Source organism: Coturnix japonica, chromosome 17 (assembly GCF_001577835.2).
Source record: "Coturnix japonica isolate 7356 chromosome 17, Coturnix japonica 2.1, whole genome shotgun sequence".
Taxonomy (NCBI): Eukaryota; Metazoa; Chordata; class Aves; order Galliformes; family Phasianidae; genus Coturnix; species Coturnix japonica.
In genome coordinates this window covers 6597303-6610996 of record NC_029532.1, presented here as the reverse complement: position 1 = coordinate 6610996, position 13694 = coordinate 6597303, and the positions used below count along the sequence as shown (strand labels likewise).

General features: G+C 50.3%; 1 protein-coding gene and 1 long non-coding RNA gene across 2 annotated transcripts in view; one reads left to right on the top strand and one right to left on the bottom strand.

The window, feature by feature from the left end:
* The window catches only part of NACC2 (NACC family member 2), a 36237-nt gene that overhangs the window by 15136 nt on the left and 7407 nt on the right, over positions 1-13694 (bottom strand). The window lies entirely within an intron of this gene.
* Positions 2074-5150, top strand: LOC107321723. The gene is made up of 3 exons (XR_001558656.2): positions 2074-2505; positions 2703-3008; positions 3362-5150. It is a non-coding gene; the product is annotated as an uncharacterized LOC107321723 (long non-coding RNA).

The following is a 13694-nucleotide window of genomic DNA, read 5'->3' as shown; positions in this document are numbered from 1 at the left end:
ACTAAGCCACAGCCACTTGCCCCCCAGCAACCCCACACTGATCCCCCAGCATCCCACACCACAGCATCCCCCCTCTGAGCCCCACCACTTCACACCCCAGCATCCCTACACTGAGCCCCAGCATCCTGCAGCCCAATACCCCACACGGCAGCACCCTGAGCCCATTATCCCACACTGAGTCCCTGCAAGCCCTGCACCCGAACACCCCACACCAGCCACCCCAAAGGGGCACATGGGAGTGACCCGGGGCAGTGTGAAATAAAGGTGCTCTGTGGGCAGCCACAGGAATGATCCACCTCCCCCCACCCCCCCCCATAACATACAAGAAAGCTTTTCAAATGCAGGAAAAATGTTTACCCCTTGGGGAAAGCTTCTTTCAGTCTGTGGCTGAATCCACTAAAAGCAAATCCATTTGCTTAAGTAATGAAATCCTAGTCACATTGTCTCCTGGATTCCGATTTTAAATTACCTTCGCGTTTATTGAGCATGTTTGGTGCTATTTTCTGGGAAAGAGGGTGGGGCCTCCCTTTGCTTACTTATCTCTCTGCCCAGAGCGTCTTTATTTCGATTGCTGCCCTAGGATTTGTTTCGATGGCCCTGCTCAGATGGTGGCAGGCAGGGAAATATTAGGAGATTAAAGGTTGTGGCACCCTTAGACAAAGATGGGGTGGGGAGAACAGACACACAGACACGGGGTGCAGAGCTGCCACTCAACCCCTCCCCATTTTTGCACACACGACTCCACTTCTCCTGCCCTGGTGCATTAAATTCTACCCCAGTGTCTGCACGGGGTGTTAAGTTCTACTCTGAGGACAGTGCCTGGCTGTCCTCGCTGCACACAGGGCATGGACTTACAGGTCCCAGTATGCCCCCACCCCAAGCACCAGGAGGCACTGATGGGGTTCCCATGTGCCTCATTGCAGGGTCAGAGCAGGTAGAATAGACAAGAATTGTTCATATTGCTGAGAATTTGCTCTACAAACCACCTCTCCAAAAATCACCAAAGCCGAGCTGGTTTTTGGATATGCTACCTAGGGATGCAGGCAAATCCCAGTGAGCTTTTGAAAGCCCAAGTGACTCCAAGAGGAGCCCAGGGCTGTTGGTTTTCTTCCTCCTCCTCTTTTCCATCACCTCCCTATTGGTCACCAAATAAATAGGGCCAACGCAGTCCTAAAGCCAAGCAGAACCTGTTCCCCATCAGAACTCTCATCCCTACGACCAGCAGCCACAAGTCAGCACCATGACCAGGCAGTGGATGCAACATGAGCCATAATGTCGAACTTCAACAACTCCTTTTCTTTTCCTCCTTTTTGGGGGGCAAAACAGCACCAAACTGATTGGGAGCATCACTCCAACCAAACAACTGACCAGCTCCTAACCAACACAAAACCTCAGGCAAAACCCAATTAAACTCAAACACCCCTTAAGTGCTTAAGAATTATGCAAGGTATGCGACAACCGAAGCAAGGCATCACTTTGTTTTCCAGTGGAAGCCTCTTAGCTGAGCTCTGATACAGGCCAAGGGAAATGGTTCATCTCTGCGCCATCCCATGAAGTCACAGCCTTTGTCACCAAGAGCTCATAATCATTTTGGCTGCTGCACGGTGCAGCACTGTGAGCTCTCATGTTCCGTGCAGGTTCACTCAGTCCTGAAGGATTTCTCTTCTCTAAGGCCTGAGAGGTCAGGGTGAGCCACCGGCAAAGAGAAAGGCATCGATCTGGAATACGATGCTGCCATCAGAGCTCCCATGGGAGTAATCCGAAATAATTAGATAATTCATTTAAATCATCTTTTCCTTAGCCAACCTACAATGAGATCTGGAGACTTCACCACCACCACCAAGAAAAAAAGCTCAAAGAGCCCCAAAAAAGGCACAAGAGCCCTACAAAGGGTCCCTGCCCTACATCCCTATGGGAGGACAAAGGCCATTGAGCGCTCATGGCACAAGAGAGTGGTGAAGCCACATCCCTGGGGACCCAGCAGTGATAGGAACCCTTCTTTTCTTCTGCAGAGGTAGAGAGAGAGGAAAAATCAAAACCATTTGAAACAATAATCATGATAATTACAAAAAAAATCCCACACTTGGGTTTCAGGCTGCGGGGCCGGAGCTGGGAGGTGCTGTAGCAGCAGGACTCCCCATGGGGATGCTGCTCAGGACCAGCAGCTGCAGGGCTGGGGCTGCGTCCCCCCCTTGTAATGACAGGATAAGAAGGGACGGGGTCAGACAAAGTGCCTGCGCTGGGCAGGGGCTGCCAGCCAAGGGCCGGCTGTGGAGCAGCTGTGCTGCAGCACCGTAACCGCAGCTCTGCAGTGAGAGCCGCGAGCAGCGCTCAGCCCCAACCCCTGCAGCAGAGAGCGGCTCCCGGCTTAGCGAGGCGAAACACAGCTTGGAGAGGAGCAGCGTGCACGGAGCGGGCTGGAAGGCAGCACGGGAAGCGGAGCAGAGCGGGGCAGGGCAGCGCTGCTGTCAGCTCCCATCGCCCGCAGCTCCGTGATGCTGCAAGGTGAGCGGCAGCACCGGGTCACCCCTCCGGGCAGCTCCCACCTCGCTGTGCCACCGCCAGCATCGCCGATTCCTTTGGTTTTCTTTCTTTTTCCCTCCCCATCGCTGTTTTAAAGAGCTCTCAAGCAAAGACATGCAGGAATAGAAAAGGCAACAAGGATTTCTTTTTTCTTTTTTTTGTCTTCTTTTCTTTTGCAGCTTGAGGGTAAAGGAGATGCAGGGCTGGGAAATCAAACTATCCTGCAGAATTGGGGGCTGTTAGAAGCCAATAAAGCAGCCGGCTGACCCCGAGGAGCAGCAGAAAGCACCCGGAGCCCCTCCGCCACCGCTGCAGCACGCGCTGCCTGCATCCATCCCAAGGCAGCCCGCAGTAACGCAGCAGAAAGACAAGTGTCATGCTGAATTGCATTCTCCTCGCACACAACAGCCGAGCGGCAGCACCTATAACATGCATGGCTCAGCCGTGCCACCACGCCACGCCGGAATGGAGAGCCTTAAAATAAGGTAAATATCTTAAAAGGTCAATTAGAAGAGCTTACAGCACAGCAGCGCCGCTCCTTGCGAGAGCTCATTACCTAGTATGGTGGAGCTGCTGCCTGCTGGCTTTTTTTTTTCTCCCTCTTGTGCAAGTTAGTCTGTGAGTCAGCATTAACACACATGAGGACACCAGGAATACTGCCGAGTTCTGATGCAATGGAGGTTGTAGGAAAAAAAAAGAGTCATGCTCCGTTTGGACAGGAGCCGATCATTCCATTGCTTTACTTTTCAATTACCGCACAGCCTATTGCCACCAAACTGCAGAGGGGAGGGAAACTTTGCTTCCATCGCTGCCTCCCATTAATGATTTTTGCCTGCAGATTTTTCCCCCTTGCTTTGGAAAGGAAAAGCAGTCGGGATGATGTCATTAACCCTTGGAGGGCAGTGCGTCCCTGCAGCTCCAGAGGAATTTTAGCACCAGGGAACGACGCTGCCAAAAAGTTCTGGCGGAGGAAAACGTTTCTACATTAAACTTTTAGTGCTCTCTAAAGTGAAGCTACAATTGCATCTGAGCTTGATCCTTAATGGGAAGATAGGCTTGCAGATAAAGAAGGTCGGGTCCCAGCCCCCCACTCCACAGCACAGTGTGCACCCACAGCCCCTGAGCAGACACATGAAGGTTGCACAGCAGAACCAACAGCAGCCCCAGCCCATCACAGCCCCTGCCCATCTCCGGACACACTTGGGGCCCTGATGTGTTTCTGGCAGTGAGGGGCCCAGTACTGAACACAGCACTGCAGGTGCACAGCGACCATCACCTCCTGCTGACTGCACTACTTCTGACACAAGCCAGGATGCTGCTTGGCTCCTTGGCCACCCTGGCACAGCGCTGGCTCATGTTCATGTGACGCTGCAGATGGAACTGAGCCTAACGCCATCAACAGGATGTACAATTAATGATTACAGATAAATAATCCAGCCGATCACAACTCGATTCCAAATCCCTATTTGGTTTATTGGTTGGTTTTTCTATGCGCGGCCACGAGCATCAGGAAATCCTTCTTTTCTTTAACACACAAAGCTATCTGGGGCTGTTACAGGAGGACCCACAGGCCAGCAGCCCCAGACCCACATGCTGAGCCCCAGGGCTGTGCTGGGCAGTGCAGGACGCTGCATACAGATGAACTGAGATGTAAAGGACGAAAAGCCCTGGTGGCAGCTTTTGGGCCAAATTCTCACGTGTCAAACTTCCCAACTGCTGCAGAGCAGCTCCATGGCATTTCAAAAGAATTCCTGCACTGTTTTGAATAGTGCTGACAATCCTCTCTGTCAAAATCTGTAATTTAAATGCCTTGGAGGAGAGAAGCACAGTGTTCCCCAGGGCACACACTGATCCTTGGGGCACACACTGCTCCCCATAGCACACACTGTTATCCCCAGGGCACACACTGCTCCCCACATGCAACACACTGCATCCCCTGCCCCCACAGTGCACCCTGCTGCACCCACAGCCCCATTTGAAGCCATACAGCCCCAGTGCCCGGCTCCACGCTGCCCAGAATACAAGACTGTTCTCCATGTGACTTCAGATGTGTCAACAAACCCAAAATAATGCTATGTAAATAGGTCTAAGTGGTGAGAACAGCAAGATCCCTTCCCTCAGGCTCGCAGTCATAGGAAGCTGCTCCATTTGGACTGAGACACATTGAAGATTCCCTCCTGGTGCTGCAGAGCACCTTGAAAGGTCGATGATGGCACTGCAGCAGGATACACGGACTGACCTATAGAGAAGGGGAAGGCGGCCTGTGCCCGCACCCAACTCCTTAAAGGTGGTGGTACTTTGTAACACGCTCTGATCTTTAATATTCATAGCTTGCTCCATTTGCATATCATGCCATAAATAGTTGAAGCAGAGGTAAAACACAAAGCGCTCTACTTGCATTTCTAATTATGCCTAAAATCAAATGTAAATCACAACACAGCCAAGACAGAAGATATTAAATTTGCTGCCTCTCTGTTAAAACATTAGAAATAAAATAAGATAAAAAAATAAACCCCAAAGCAATTATTTTTTAAAGAAGAACATCCAAAAGGCTTTCTAAGCAGGTGCAGCTGGATGGCCCTGTTATAGAAGCAGGGTTACTATCAACATCCTGCACCCAAACCTGCACCAACACCGCAGCCATGCGCTCAACTGCAAGCTTTGGGAAATAAAAGCAGCTCTTTGGGGAACCTTAACCATGAAGGGGTGAGACTGAAGGATGGGCTCAGCTGTCACAGTGCTCGGCTGGGAGCTCCCCAGCACACCCAGCTCTGTGCATACTGGGGATGCTGGAGGTGATTCCCACACACCAGCTATGGGGTCATCCCATTCAGACCTTCCCAGCTCCCAGAACCACACACACTGTATGTGTACAGCACTGCTGTGCTCTGCCCCATCCCTTCCCTGCCCCACCATCCCATTGCTGCAGGGCTCTGAGCCCTTTGCCAGCCCAGCAACCAACACTGCTCCCTCCCACTGCCGTATTACCAGCTCGACACAAACACTGCGTGTGTCCCATTACCCAGCGAATGCATCTTTCCTGCAGCATCTCCCTCCAAAGAATTCCAGAGAGGTAATTACATTTAACCCCAAAAGGTGAGTGTTTACTCCCTGTTCCCAGTTAATGCAGCTGGCATTGAGGGAGAAGTGAAAGTGAGCCGCTCAGCGTGCAGAGCTTTCCTTTTGCTGTTCATATGTACCCTGGCATTTTGCCCGGACCTATTTTTAAGCCCATTTACTAGAAATCCCACAAATTAAAGGAAATACGGATAATGTTGTAAGAATCCTTTGGGCCAAATAAAAGCTACACATAATTTTCCTTGTGCATCAGACTAAGATCCTTAACCACAAAAACCAGATTTCCCCAAAGCTCTTTTGCAACAGCGAGAGAATCTTGTTTTGTAAAAAGTTGCTTTGATTCACGGCAGGATTACATGGCAGCAGCATGAAACTTCCCCCCTGCTGCTCCCCCCATCCTATCCCTGCAGTGTGGAAAGATGTCACTGGGTCAGGGCATGGGGACAGGTGTGGGGATGGAGCACAGGGATAGTGCCACTGCGATGCCTTAGGTCCCCTCTGCCAGCACCCGTTCCATCCTTCCTTTGGGGTGCAGGAGCAGCTCGGGGCTGAGCAGGAAAGGTGCTCGTGGGAGAATGGGAGATGATCAGATTTGGGTTTTCCAGGATTTGATGACGCTTCAAGAATAGTCATCTTATGCAAAGAAAAAACAACAACAAAATCCTACGTCCTGTATGCGCATATAGGTGTAATTCTGCAGTTATCTTGTGGTCTCCCATAAGGTGAGCAGAAGGAGCAATGCAGAGACCAGGAAGGGATCCTTCTGCAGTCAGCCCCAGTGCTGCAGGGTGGTGCTGTTGGGGCTGGGGGTCCCTCCTTGCCCCCCTCCCACGAACACAAACAGAACTGCTATGGCAAAGCTGCTCTCCATGCCTTCAGCAGATAGGAGTGAGGTGAGAAGCAATAAGCAAGTTTCCCAGCCTGGGGCTGGGACAGAGGATTTGTGCTGGCCCCAGGGAGGGACTTCAGCTGGAGCAAAGCTAAAGGTGTACAAACAAACAAACAGCATGGGAGGATTAAAGGGAAACCAGCAAGCAGGTAGGTTTCAATACAATTCCTAACACAAGCAGTGGCACAGGGTGCCCAGAGAGGTGATGGTTCCCCATCCCTGCATTCACCTGAGGTTGGGGGACAGGGCTGTGAGCACCTGGTGGAGCTGTGGGTGTCCCTGTGCATTGCAGGGAGTGGGACCAGATGGCCTTCAAGGGTCACTTCCACCTCCAATGATTCTATGGTTCTAAGCAGAAGAAGCCTCCAGCCACAACAACCCTATATCACAGCAAGGTGAAGCTGTCCCTTCTAAACCTGCCTCTCTCTTTGCTCTTGGCCATCCCCAGCGCTGGAAACATCCTCCATGCAAACACTTCAACCTGCCCTTAAAGAGCAAAATAAAACTAATGCACAGGAATAAACACCCTCCTTCCACAGATGCACAGAACTGAGCAGTTAAACACACAACTTTGGGAACTTTTCCAAGATTTATATGTTTTGCATGAAAAGCAAATGGTTTTTTTTCCTGCCTGGGAAAATATTGAAGTGCTACACTCAGGAAGCCAAATGTGTGCACTGGTGCCTGGTGCTGCACCTCAAATGGAGCCTCAGTGCTGGGCTGACCCCTTTGGCCTCACTCGGTGCCTGAGCAGAGAGCTGAGCTCTTGGCACCCTTCTGCTTTTTGCCGTGACTTCTCTCTTATTATATTTTCTTCCATTTCTTTCTATATTTTTTCAAATCTTTCTGACCAGTTCGACTTGACCCATCCCAATTGCAAAAGCCAGGAAATCTGCTGCAATTCTCTGCAATACTTACGAGGCAATTAGCCAGAAACCTCAAACAAATACGTTGTGGGTTTGGGTGGTTTATTTTTTTGCTACCCCATGCTAACCACCGAGTATTAACCCATCGCTCAAGGAACAACATCTGCAGCAATCACTTCCTAATCCAAGAGCAGGAAGATTTGCTGCAGCATCTCCTATCCGCAGCTACAACACGGCCTGCACCCATTGGCATGGTGATAGCAATGCACAGCCTGCACCCATCGGCAGCAACGCGCTGCAACACCTTTCCTTATTGCAGACTGAAACAGCAGCCAGGGCTCTGTGTTATTTATTATAACTCATTCCCTCTCCCTGCTTCTCCCTTTCCCCCATCCTAAAAAGCCAATAAAATAAAACAAAGTGTTTCCTTTAGGGAACGTGGCGGCTGTAACACCGCTCCCATCTGTTGCTGAGCGCTGGGGAGGAAGCGGAGTGTGGGGCTGAGAGTCAAAGGTCTGCAAGGCTCTATTGATAAAGGGAGCAAAGCATCAGGCCCAGCAATGGGACACGATTCTGAACCACCTCCTGAATCTTTTAACGAGCTCTGGAGGTAAATATGTTAATTTGACTTCAATCACGGTACGGGGGGGAGAAAAAAAAAGCCCTCTGTATGAGTTGAGGGGATCGAGGCTTCAAACTATTCATGCATTGCTGCATATTTGATGCTCAGCAAATAAAGTTCCAAGGTTCTATAAGGAGGAATTATTCTGAGTAAGCAATAATGAGGCGTGCGTTATATCGGGCGGACACTAATGGTAATCTATTATTAAAATGGAAGAGTTGCAGCAGCTCCATCTCGAGCACCTTGCCGTCCCCCCCCTCCTGCTGCCCACACTGCTCTGGGGTGTGTAGGCATCAATGAGATGCCCAGCTGGCACCTGGAGACCCTGCAGAGCCCCAGTGTGCCACGTGCTTTCTGCCCAGTGCCATCACCCAGCATACAGCCCAGCAGTGCCCAGCATACAGCCCTCTGCCTGCTGTGCTGGTGTGCTGTTGGTCCAGCACTGCTGACCCAAAGAGCCACCAGGACACTGGGACAGGCAGGACCAGCACCTGCTCTGCCTCGGGTCCTGTTGGGGTTGGGGGCACTGCAGCCACTGTGCCCTCATGTGTTGCTCCCAGCCCCACATGGGCATGGGGCACACAGACCCTCGGAGGGAAACAGTCCCATTGCTTCCCATCCCATTGTTTCCCACGCAGCACATGATTACATTCTGGCTGTGTTTCAGGGAATATTACCAGTGTGCAGCAAAGTTATTTTTTAATGGAATTTTTAAGTAAGTTTAGCCCTGAAAGGCAACGCTCTGCACAAACCCAAGGATAAAGGAGTGTGCCACTGCTGTGTACCCAGGGACACCCCAGAGCCCTCCTGCACTGCCCCATCCACGCACCCAGCCTGCAGTGTTTGCTCCCAGAAGGAAAAGCAGAAGATGCTCTTCCATAAGCAGACGATTTCAGCGGCTAATTTTACCATCGCTTATGGTCGGCTTTATGACTAAGATTTCATGCTGACTATATTAATCCTGTCAAATCTCAGAGTGAGAGAGGAATGATACTGTATATTTTATGGCTGCAATAACTTCTGAGCCATTAGACATGCATGCTGACATGAAAGTAATCAAATTGATTTTTTTCCCCTATTACAATGAAGAACTTTGTGTGAGCAAATAGTCTCTGTGGCAGAGGAAGAAGAGCCTGAGAAGCCTGAGCTCGCTCAGGAAATGAAGAAATTGTCACAAAAGGTTGTCCAAAAATGTGGCTTACCCTGCATTGCTGTCACCAAAGCAGTGCAGCACATGCCTGTATTGAGCAACCCAGCAACAAAAACAACACGGGGAATAACGCAGGGGTTTGGAGGCATTGCAAATGTGACAGCACTTGTAGTTAATTGCCTTCCTGACAGCAGCACCATGTAGCAGCACCCCAAGCCCAGCAGGTCAGGGTAGCCCTGCAGTGTGGGGGTATCGCTGGGCCACAGTGGGGTCCAGAACAGCATTTAAAAACCATTGACTTTCTTAAATGTAGAGAAGTCTTTAGTTTGAAATCCCGCTTCCTCTGTGGTCGTTTTTTTAATCCAGCTCCTAATTACACTTGGAACCTTTCCTTAACTACAGCAATTACCCGACTATAACGTGAAGCCTTTCAGCCCCACAGAACTCTGTGCCGCCTGCAGTGCCACGGAGGTGGGTTGGGGTGACAGCCCCCAGCTGGGGACACCATCTCTGTGCCTTCAGGAGCAGCTGAAGCACCCACAGCAGAGCCCACCATCCACATCAGCTGCAGGGCTGAGCCGGGCCCTGCATTTCCAGTGGCTGCAGGACAGATGTGCAATGAACACCCAACCTACAGAGCCCGGACAGCTGCTCCCTTTTGTCCAATGGCCAGCAGTAATTCCTTTGACTTTCATTATGGATCTTAAACTCTCAAACCAGGTTACCCACACCATCCACGCAAGCACATACGAGGCCTGAATAACAGCCCCAGTGAAGAGGTGTATGAATTTAGTTTAACACTTAAGATGCTGTAGAAGCTCTCTGCCAATAAGATACAGCTCTGATTTTATGTATTTTTGGGGTTTATTTGTTTGGTTTTCTAGTTTATTTGCTTGTTTTCTAAAGCAAAAAGCAGCAAAACCAAACCCACAACCCTGTGCGTCACAGCAGCCAACTCCTGCTCCGTGCTCATGCAGTGAGCTCTCCCTGTGCTGTGCTGCCCCTCCTGCCATGCACACACACACAAAGGGCTTTCTTTCATACACACACACTAACCACGGTTTGGATAACTCCTTAATTCAGCTCCACTCAAATTTCAGCCCTAGTGCTTTTCCTCCAGCACCAGCTGACAGCAGCGCAGACCCACACAGGTACCCACCTGAAATCACTTAGTTACCAGCTCCTCTAACTCTCACCTTCCCATAACAAAGTGAAGGCAGCCCAGCCCGCTGTCCCACACTCGGTGCCACCTGAGCGCTCGCAGCCACCCAGCACAGAATGGGGCTATTTGTGCATTCTGCAACACACAGAATGGGGCCCCGCAGCCAAAATGCTGTAACCGAATTCCCCAGCGCCCAACCGGTCTGGCCACAGCCGCCCCTCTCAGAACACAAATGTGCTATTCAGCACAGGGCCCCCTCGGCCCAACTGGGACCATATTATGCTTTAAAGTTATCAGACAAAACACCCCAACCCATCGCTCGGCCAAGGTAGACGAGGTCTCCCGGGAGAGAAGACGAACAATATCAATGAGTTTCTCATGACCTTACAGAGATTGCCATGACAACACAGTTTCAATCCTCCAAACATGGATATATTCATTTGCACCAGTGTGATTGAGAGTAATTAGAGCGAGGTTCTGCACGCTGGGGGGACCGGGAGCCACGGAGCGGCCGTGCCTGCACACGGGAAGAGCTCACATTGAAATGGAAAGGAGGAAACCCGCAACGCTCTTTAGAGCTGGGTGACCTAATTCATTATAAGGAATGTCAGTTAGCAAACCTCTTAAATAAAACATTAAGCTGGAGGTAATTTGAAGCCTTGTGGATTTTGTTTTACTCAATTATTTTCTAATGCTTCGTGTCGAAGAATAAATACGCAGAAATATTAAAAAATAAAATGAAATAAAACAAAATACCCACCGTTTCATTTCATTCTTTTGCAAAAGAAATGAAGACGTTCCCTCCAAAACAAAACACCCCCTGAATCGCCAGGTTTTTAATTAAAACTTTCAAGACCTACAAGATTCCTCAAGGTTGCAATGCCTGCTTTGCTGGGCTGTGCCACCCCAACCCAAGGAGCTCTTCTCCTCCCAGCAGTGCCAGGACAAGGCAGGGTGCTGCCCAGCCTCCATTCACAGCCTTTGCCCAAAGAGAAGGAAAAGAAGCCATTTGTATGCAGGAGTGCTGCTCCATTCTCAAGCTGCTGCAGTTCAGGGCAGCAAACTTCCCTCTGCCCTATTTGAGCATATGGCCGTGGGTACAGACATGGCACAGCCCTGGCAGTTGCTTGGTGGCCGACAGCAGCAGAGCTGATATTTAGGAAAACAGGCTGCTCCTGCACCAGGCTAAAAGCACCAGGGGAATGCTGGAAAGCAGAACTGAATGGCCTGGTGTGCCAGGTTGGCCTGCTGGCCCTGCAAACACCCAGCTCATACATTATGACAGTGGGTGTGCAAGGAACTCCTGCAGCTCCCATCATTCCCCAACCTGCACCCTGAGCTGAGCGAGCACTGCAGCCATCCCAGCTGGGAGCAGGGATGGAAGGCTGGGTGCTCTTTGAGGTGCGTTTGGCAACAATAGTGGTTTTTTTGCAAGGTGGACAGCAGGAAGAGGTTTGCAGCAACGCGCTCAGCAGAGCTCCTCCAGCAAAGGGAAACCTCCAGGAAAGGAAAACCCAGAAATCACACACTGCTTCCTGGTTACAACACCTCGCTGCTTCGATTCACCATCACAAACAACAGCTCTGAAGGCACGCGGTCCTTCCTCTATAACCCACCATGTGGGCAGCAGGGATAAGGCACAGCACAGGGCTGTGGGGTTGTGCCAGCCAGCAGCACGTCCTGCTCAGACCCCATGCACTGCAGCACAGCATCACCAAGGATTCACATCCACCCGTTACTAACGGGGAAAGCCTGCAGTTAGAGGTGGAGCCAGCCGGTGCCCCAGCGCCCAGACTAAGTTGTCTGATGAATGCTAACTATGGCTTGCAGCTGATTTATCTCATTTGGTTTGATTTTAAAACATTGAGTTATCCAAACCAGACACGAAAAATAGTCTGAACGTTCCGCACGCCGCTGAAAACCCGCTCTGCCATTTCACAACGCTGTAATTCAATCTGCACCTCCGAATGGGACCGACCTTTCTCAATCACGTTTGTATTGAGAAACACCTACATGTGAGCACAAAGGATTTGGTTCTTCAAAATGACCACAAATGGCCCCAAAAAGTGGGATTCTGCAGGGAACGACCCCCTTCCAAACTCACTGCTACCCACAGCCTGTGAATATTTCAGTCATTTAGGCTGGTTGCAGTATTTATTAGGGTCTATTTTGGTCAATCCATCTGTGCTAAGAGTCTGATAGCAGCGGGGTCTGGGTTCTGTATTAGGAGAAGCAGCTCTGATACCATCAGTTCCTAACACACACATGAAAAAGGAGGTGGGATGGAGTTGGTGTAAATTCCCCATGACTTCAGCAGGGCTGGGATGTCCTGTAGGAATGTGCTGATGCTGGAGAACACAGAGCAGGCAGGACGGGATGCATCCCAGTGCCACCCCCTGGTGCCAGCACTCAGGATCCTCACACTGAGCTGCTTATGGTGCAGCACAATGCAGTTTTGGGGGCTCAGAGCTGTGTATCACTGGGCTCAGGACTGACACCCACCTGTAACCTCAGGGCAATGGGTCACCAATCCCCACCACACTGAGCACAGATGTGTCCCCCTCTATTCCTGCAGCTGGGAGGTTTGAGGTCCCCCCCCCCTTTACACACAGCTCAGCCCTGGTTTGAAAATTCATCTTTTATCAGCTTGAGTCGAGAAAACCCAGCAGAAAAAGGCACAAATGGATTGCGCTCGTAAGCAGAAAAACTGTTACATCTTCTGAATGTAATTTTGCCAACAGCTTCTGAACGGGGTTTTTTTTTGTCACGCTTTGCATTATGAAGGAAATTTCTTTTTAGAAGAACAGGAGAGCGATTTGCATAATATTCTTTGCAAGTTAATATCAGCCTCTGATAATGATCTCTGCATAATGCAAAAACGTTTGAGAAGACTGTTACAACACTAAGTAATCATATTTTAAATGATGTTTCCCTTTATAGAAAGGTGTTGCAAAAACACACAGACATGAAATCTGTCTGTTGAAGTCCTAAGAACCACCTGACCATCTTCCCACTATTCTACTGTTACATATTGCAACACTGCCTTACAAAATCTTACCAAACAAATTACGCTGCAACAGTCTGGCTTCACAGAAGGCAGAGCTTTTTTTTTCCTGGGCTGATGCTACAGCACATTAGATTTCACAAGAGCTTCTGATGTACTGCACGAGCAAAGGATGGCTCCGCAAATTGAGCTGTAACACAATTAGGCACGGCACATCAGTTCGGTGATGCCAAGCCGGTGCCAATGCAGGGATGGGATGGGATGGGGATGGGATGGGATGGGATGGGATGGGATGGGATGGGATGGGNTGGGATGGGATGGGATGGGATGGGATGGGATGGAGATGGGATGGGATGGGATGGGGATGGCCACCAGGCTGCGGTAGCCTATAAGCCACAGT